The sequence below is a fragment of the Nelumbo lutea genome, chromosome 7 (assembly GCF_056320005.1).
Source record: "Nelumbo lutea isolate HS-2025 chromosome 7, American lotus-T2T, whole genome shotgun sequence".
Taxonomy (NCBI): Eukaryota; Viridiplantae; Streptophyta; class Magnoliopsida; order Proteales; family Nelumbonaceae; genus Nelumbo; species Nelumbo lutea.
This window is the reverse complement of record NC_142690.1, coordinates 21,453,751-21,462,137: the sequence shown is the minus strand read 5'-3', so window position 1 is coordinate 21,462,137 and position 8,387 is coordinate 21,453,751. Positions and strand designations below refer to the sequence as shown.

At 36.4% G+C, this 8,387-nt stretch overlaps 1 pseudogene across 1 annotated transcript; it reads left to right on the top strand.

Annotated features, from left to right (window-relative positions):
* The first annotated feature begins 5,276 nt into the window (after window positions 1-5,276).
* LOC148845585 (tryptamine hydroxycinnamoyltransferase 2 pseudogene) lies at window positions 5,277-6,899 on the top strand (annotated as a pseudogene). Its single transcript, XR_016102467.1, has one exon. The product of XR_016102467.1 is annotated as a tryptamine hydroxycinnamoyltransferase 2 pseudogene (transcript).
* The last annotated feature ends 1,488 nt before the right edge of the window (window positions 6,900-8,387 follow it).

Here is an 8,387-nt window from a genome sequence, read left to right as displayed (position 1 = left end):
AGCTCCCTCACACTCTCAAAGAAGTCTTCATACACTTACTGATTTAAGCATTGGAGTGCCCTCCCCAGATAAAAGATACCCAGGCACTCTCATCTCTCTCTGTCATCTGCAGTACACTTTAGCTTGAACACATCAGCATTAGCTTGGCAAGCTTCGGCTCAGCTCGGCTTAGCGAACCTCCATGTTAGAGTCTGAGTTGTTTGCCACGAGGGAGCATCCAGCTTGCATGAGATCAATTTTGGATGGCCCAAGCTAGAAAACTTGGCTAATCTTGGGTGATGTTTAGCATCGGTGACGATTACTCCTTGATTATCCACAAATCAGCGATTTTTGAAAAATCACCAAAAATTGTTGTTCGATATCATTTCTAAGTTTATTTGGTATTGATTTTCTAAGGCTGATTACATTTGGATTAGATTTATTATTCAATGCCATGTTGGATGCCATGTCATCTTCAAAAAATTGGAATGAACAAAAATCAGGAAATCACCAAAAAGGTGATCCCTGAAAAGGGTTGATTTCAATTTTCTGAGAATCACCAAAATTGGCCAATCAAACAGAAATTTCAATGTCAATTCCTCTAACGCTAACATGGCTCCTGCATGGCAGTGATTTTCAAGATATTATCATTGATGCCAAACATCACCTTAATCTATCATCAGACGAATTCAATTGAATGATCCCGATGATTCTTGATGATTTGAAATCACTCTTCAAATTGTAAACCTCTCCTACAATCATTACTCTACTGACAAGATCCCGGCCAGGATAACTTGGGAGGTTGCCAACGGTTAGGTTTGAACTCAAGTATAACAATAACCTTACCAAAAAAAATCCCTTAGACTAGAACTTTTGTAAACCAAGGCCCAACTGCATACCTCAACAACCCCTCCTTGTTGTGGAATTCACATCTCCTCCCCACTAGGGGCCGTCCCACAGCATATCCCCGCCATGTATCAGAATCATCTCCCGATGATAACATCATCAATTCTGGTAATATTATCAGGAGATGTTCTCAATACACGACCGGAATGTGCTATGGGGCATTGTGGGGCAGCCCCTTGTGGGGAGGAGATGTGATCTCCTTGTTGTGTGGATTTTCTTCTCCAAAAACCTTATAGTGGGAATCCTCCAAAGAGCTCTCCAGTTCTAATCAGGCAACAATATTTGATATTAACCCAAAAGAAAGGATTGAAAGAAAGAAAGTCTAATAATATGTGATTGAAGTCATAGTCATCGGATTATTCATGTCATTCTAGAAGAGAAAAGATTCCAAAAAGTTTACTTGCACGAACAAAAAGGAAAATTTGGTGGTGGAGGTGAAGACAAGAAATTCTGTTCTTGAGTTGTCATTTGGAGCCTAAGAAGGGAGAAAGCAGTGTTGAGGAAATTTGTGTCTTTTTATTTATTTATTTTTATTTTAATGTAACTTAAATTTTGAAAATGAGAAACAAAATCCATTAAGCTGTTCACACATGTAAGAGACTCTCTTATGCATATGCAATGTTGTCATGTCACTCCCCGATAGGGAGTGCAGTAAAATGTAAGGTCAAGTGTAGGAATTGATATGGGCTCTAAAAGGGCTAAATAGTTATTGATGATGAGTCGATGACGTTCTTTAGCTTTTGGGGTAGGCCGAATTTCATTGTGAAATTTATATATTTTGTATAGTTTGTGGTTGCCAGCTGCTTTTTATATTGGCTGCTTTTCTTGTGTTTTTTTTTTTTCTTTTCTTAATAAAAAAATTATTTTACTACCAAAAACAGGAATTATATATATATATATATATTTATATATATGCAAATGGAAAGGGAATAGTAAGTGTAAGGGATGGATACATGTTGGTAGAGGTAAGGATTGTCACCATATATAAAGGGTAGAAGGGAAAAAACACCTCCTAATTAAAGGTAACGATCATCACTAAAAGGATGGGAAAGGTGAAACTCTACCCAATAGTGTAATTAGGTTTATAACAACGCAAGAGAAAATACACCTTTGAAGAGTGAAATGAAAGTTAGGATTATCATAAAACTAGTAGCAGCAATTAGGTTTTGTAAATGCATGCAGGCAATAAAAATTAAATGAAAGTCAATATTTTTGTGAAAAAGTAACAAAGATCAGGATTGTAATTACAAGTTTCTCAGACTTCTCTCTCTAAAGGTGTGAAAACTTATATTGTTGATGATATTGGTAAAGAAAAATGAAAAGTTCTGAACATATATCTTCTCAATCAAAGAAAATTCTGAACTTTTGACTACTAAGTTTGGCACCCCTACATGCACATCTCAGCGTGCATTGGGGAGATGTTCCCAATACACGGGTGGGAGGTGCTGTGGGGCGCTAATTTGATCTCCCCCAGTCTATCCCATACTCTAAATTTTATTTGAATTTTCATCTACTAATGAATTGGCAACATTGAATACTCTATGAAAATACATACAAATTCCACAATAAGGATGAATAGACATCATAAAATTTTATTGATAATGCATTAATCAAGAGTCTAAGACATAAACTATGTAGATTTTTACAGATTAATACATGCACAAATCCATTATTATGTTATTTTCTCCAACACATAAAAAATATGTAACTACTATATTTTATTTATTATATCATTTATTTTCTATTTTACTATTTTTACTTTTGAACATTAATAAAAAAGTAAATTAAGTATTACATTCTCAAGTGTTTGGTAAACATTAGTTTTATCATTATAAACATGGTTTTCAAAACCGGACCGGACTGGATAGTCGGACCAGAAAAATCGGGAACCGGTTAGGTGATCGGTTCCGTTTTTCCCAAAAACCGTTGATTTTGGTTAGAAAACCGCTGAACCGGGCGGTTAATTGTTCGAACCGTTCAAATGGCTTTGACAATTTTTTATTTTTTTTAATTTTTTTAATTTTTTTTGTCAGAACGGTCCGAGCGTTCAATTCAAACGGTCGGATCATTCAACTCAGTAACCAAACCCTTGACCGGTTCAGTCTCCAGTCGGTTTTAAAAAACCATGATTATAAACAATAAATATTTTATTATAAAATATATAATCTTAACTTAAAATATATCAAATCTATTAAAATTCCTAAGATACATATCACATGCATATTCATGTTATTTAATTAATAAAATAATTATTTCATTATTAACGTTTTTATGTCTATAAATTTTCTAAAATAAAAAATATCTTTTGATATTAATGTAAATTAGTGTTGCTGCCAAAGTTGGGGCCGAGGGTAACAAGGGAATTTCGTTGTTGTCCAAGGTCAACGGGTCTGACTTACAAGCAAAGGCCCCGGGTGTTATCATAGGGGTAGAGACTCTGACGGTCAAGTTAGCCAAGTGCCAAAGAGGGGTTGGACCAGGCTTGAGACGAGGGGTTAGAGCTTAGTCATTAGAGGAGAAATCTCTTGGGATTCTAAATGCATGAAAGTAGAAGTGAGTTTACCTTGGGATGGAAACCCCTTTTTTATAGCTGAACTTGCCTTGGAGTGGTTGGGGGTAGTTGGAGATGTGCAGCTAGGATTGCATCTAGCCGATGCCACGTGGTACAATCGATCTGAGGCCTGCCAAGTATGCCTACATCAATTAGTGAATTTGATAGATTCAATTTAATATTATATTCTTGAATATTTTTTAAACAAATTTTTATTTCTTTAAATATAAAATAATTATTTTACTATTAATATTTTTTTGATATAAATGTAAATTTAATAAATTATTTATTCCATTAAAGTTTATAAATTGTGAATTTTGAATTCTGTTCTGTTTAATTTTTAATTAAAATTATTGAATATAAATATATGTATGTTATTTATTTTAATTATATATAAATATTAAAATTAATAAAAATTATTATATTTCATTTATTATCACAAAATAAAAGATGGCTTAATACTTTAAGGAATTCACATCTACGCCCCATCAATGGAAAAAAAGAAGAAGAAGCATGCAGTGTATATACATCCTTCTCGTCAATATCTATCACCCCCCCATCAATGGAAAAAAAGAAAATATGAACCCATAAAACGATTGGCATAAATGGAATGCCACAACTCAATACCAATTCGTACCTATATTTCAGTCTTGGATGTGATTCATTTGGTTTTCATAGCTGTGCCGAATAAATCTGCAAGGACCACAACGAAGACCAAATCGAACCGGAAATCGCTTATTAAGTTATTATTATTGGGATTTGGCCACCAACCACATTTGAATCATCGCACTAAGGATTGAGTCGTGATTTTACCGGAGCTTAGACCAGAATACAAGATGCTAATATAGTGTAGTAATAAGCACTAACAGAACATGATAATTGAGCAGTTGTCGTAAGTTGTAAATGTTGACGAAAGTGGGGAAACCGAGAGTGGTCTTATTGGTCCGGATGTAGTAGGCATGTTACGTAAGCACAACGAGTAAGCATATAATATAATAGCTGTGTGACATATGTTCAGTTGGGTTTGGATGTAATAGGCACATTAGTTAAGTATAATGAGTGATCAGGTAATAGCTGTGCAACACGTCTTAGTTAAACAAAAATTATTCATTATTTTATTATTTTTATCAAAATAATTAAAAATATATATATAAATGAGTCACAACTTTCAATACATTTAAATTTTTCTTTTTCATTGTTTTTATTTTTAATTATTTTAATAAAAATAATAAAATAATAGATAATTTCTGTCTAATAAAATAAAAACATTTGGATGAAAGACGCATTAATTGGGACAGTGGGACATTTGGATGAAATTAATTTGGATAAAATAATTTCTGTCTATTATATGCTCATTCGTTGTGACTCATTTACCACTAGCTGCCTGTTGTTTTAGAATCGTTGACATTGATATCCACCAAACCCCAATATTGTTTTGTCAGCCCATCAGTGGGACCATAGAGGCATAGACCCCATTGAGTAGGACAATAAGCCAAGTATCATGATGCCCCAATTTTTACTCCTGGGTCCATAAGCCGCTACTCGATTACGGTATTACCACTACGTGATTGGCTGATAGTCTTAAGTCGTACATGTGTAAACACATGTAGATGACGCGCCCTCTTATACATCACTCTTCAGACATTCAAATCCAAACCCATCAAACAGGATTAATATATAGTACTGGTGGAATAACAATCTGGTCTTCACCTAATCACCTTCCATCATCATTTGTTAAGATGCAAACCTTATCGTTGGTGGCTTGACCTTGACTTCATTGTTTTCTCTCTATATATAAATTAAGCAAATCGATCATTTGTGTTGCAGAATCACCAGAGCCTTTACTTATAGTTTGGCAAACAATTCCTAGAGCCTGCAATATCATACACTGTAGGAAATTAAAGCTCAAAAATGGCTATTGGGTTAGTCTGTAATACCATCTTGAAGGTTTCTTCCTCACATCATCCCACCTCCAATGATCTAATACCTCTCAACCTCTTTGACAAAGCAGCCTTTGATATCCATGTCCCCATCTTGTATGCCTTCAGGGCACCAATGCCATCTAATGAAGTCCTCAAGGAGGGACTCTCCAAAGCTCTTGTTCACTATCCCCAGCTCGCAGGTCGGTTCATAACTGACGATCATGGCCGCACTTGTATCATTCTAAACAACGCTGGTGTCCGAGTAATTGAGACTTATGTACCAACATCCCTGGCCGAGCAGCTGCCCTTCACTCCAGCTTCGGAGGTAGGTAAGCTCCTCCCACCTTTAGACGGTGTCCAAGAATTACTCCAAATTCAGCTCAATCGTTATGCCTGTGGTGGTGTCGTCATAGGCTTAACTTCACACCATCGTGTTGCTGATGGCCAGTCCATGAGCTACTTCACCATCTCCTGGGCAAGCCTAGTGCGTGGCCTCGACATTGAAACGCTTCCCTATCACGACCGAGCTGCTGTTTCTGTCCCAAGAAACCCACCCAAAGTGGACTTCGATCACTCTTCCATTGAGTTCCAAAAGAGCATTACATCAAATACAAATAATAATTTTTCACCCTCCATCACCAACTTAGTAGTCCATCTCTCGGCTGATTTCATAAGCAAGCTCAAAACTAAGGTCTGCCAAGGGCACCAACGCTTTAGCACTTTTGAGTGCCTTCTTTCACATATGTGGAAGAAGATCACACAAGCACGGGGCCTTGCACAGGACGAGTTCACCCAAGTGAGGGTGGCGGTGAACGGCCGCGCCCGGATGAAGCCACCGGTGCCGATGGAGTTCTTTGGCAACTTGGTGCTCTGGGCGTATCCAAGGCTGGTGGTGAAAGAGTTGTTAAATGAGAGTCATGCCCACATCGCTAAGGCAATCCATGAGGCTGTGGCTAAGGTTGACAACGAGTATTTCCATTCTTTCATTGATTTCGGAGAGTTATCAAAGGGGAAAGATGGAGAGTTGGTGGCAACAGCGCCTGACATTGGAGACTCATTGTGTCCCAGCATGGAGGTGGATAGCTGGTTGAGGTTCCACTTCCATGATCTTGACTTTGGTGGTGGAGGGCCGTGTGCTTTTCTCCCTCCAGATTTGCCTGTTGAAGGCTTACTAATTTTTGTGCCTTCCTGCAAAGAGAAAGGAGCTGTGGATGTGTTCCTTGCTCTCTTGCATGAACACGTTGAACTCTTCAAACAAATTTGCTACTCTCTGGATTAGAGCTGCACAGGGAAGCTTAAGGCACCTCAGATATCTGAAGCTAGCTTTCCCTTTCTTCATTGTTATGTTTTTTTTTTCTCCTGTTTTATTTGACGCAAGTCATAATTAATTTGTTAGGGTCTCAGATACGGAGTACTCATTTGATTTGTAACATCAACACGAAGAAGATGAGAACTGTACTGGGTTATTTCATTATTTGAATATTTATATATACAAGAAGGCTTGACAATCAAAGTTTATAAGTATATATGAATTAATTTAGGAAACCAATCTTTGAGGCTCTTGGGGGTGATGAAGACCATTGCAATCTTATTCATGGATTTTTTTTTTTTTTGTGGGCTTTAATTGGGAGATCTAATGAAAGAAAAATGTTTCACTAGATTTCATTTATTACAAAAAAAAAAAAAAAAAAGAACTTTCATTGATCTCATAATGAAAGTTCTGAAACGTTGCTACTGCATTTCGATGAAATTAGTTATTGGAAATGACCCCTAATTATTCACTAAAAATGACTAGTAATTTGGTTCTTTCACAACTTCATCTGTTTTCAAACAGCCCCTAATGCAATTATTATTAGGGGTGTTCACAGGTTGGTTTGGTTCAGTTGCAGGTTGTTTGGCCAACCGAACTGATTTGATCAAGTTGGGGAATTGGTCATCTGAAACTGATCGACCATTAGTGAAAACTAGCTAGTTTGGGTTGTATCAGTTTGTGTCAGTTTTCGGTTTGGTCGAATGCTTCAAAATAATGTAACAAGTTAAATTTAAAAAATTACAATGGTATTACTAAATATTTAAATTTATAATATAAAATATTTTAGACTATAGAATATGGGAAATTTTTCACTTTCCCATATTAAAAAAAACTAAATTTAAAATATAAAATACTAATATACATCTATGGTCGGCTTGGGTCGGTTTGCAAACAACTAAACCGAAACCAGCCCAACCTACTTGAATTAGGGAAATTATAAACTGAAGCCGACCAAAAATACTAAAAACTGACTAACTCGGGTCAAGTTGGATTAGTTTGATCGGATTAATGAATAGCCCTAACAATTATACATACCATTATATTAGAATTTTTCCAGCAGCTGGTTCATGTTAAAGTTTCTTGCTAGTCGTAGTGGAGACATGGATCCTTCCAACCTTTGTCAGGGTTATGGGGTTTTGTGCCTTGGGTGGTCCTCAATCCCCTTTTGTAGTAATCCTTGTTTAGTAATATATATTTTTAATATTTTAAAATATGATTAAAAATAAAATAAGTTCGATGAGAAATTATTCTGCAATCATCAACTGCAGGGAGATCAGGAATTCACCTAGATTGGAAGAGGAGACTCAGCCAGAGGATTATCGGATCTTCATGAACATGCTAATGCCCCCATAATTCATAGAAATGTTAAGTCGAGTAATATTCTATTGGATGAAAATTTAGTTGCAAAGTTGCAGATTTTGGACTTTCCAAGCTGATATTAGACATTTCTAAGAGGCATGTTTCCACCCAAGTTAAAGGAACAGTGAAAAGTATTACTGCATAGACCATCCCTCTTCCATCCTGAAGGTCTCTTCAAGAATGCATTGCCACACTTGGCACTGGAATGCCAAATGCAGCCTTAGAGCATGTAAGTACAGATTGCCAAGTGAATACAATGCATTATGCAGGGTCTGCTTTACTAGTTCACATAACACTTGGTGCTGGAATGCATTTTACCAGTTCACAAAATCCCTACACCCTATCATTTACAACTTTC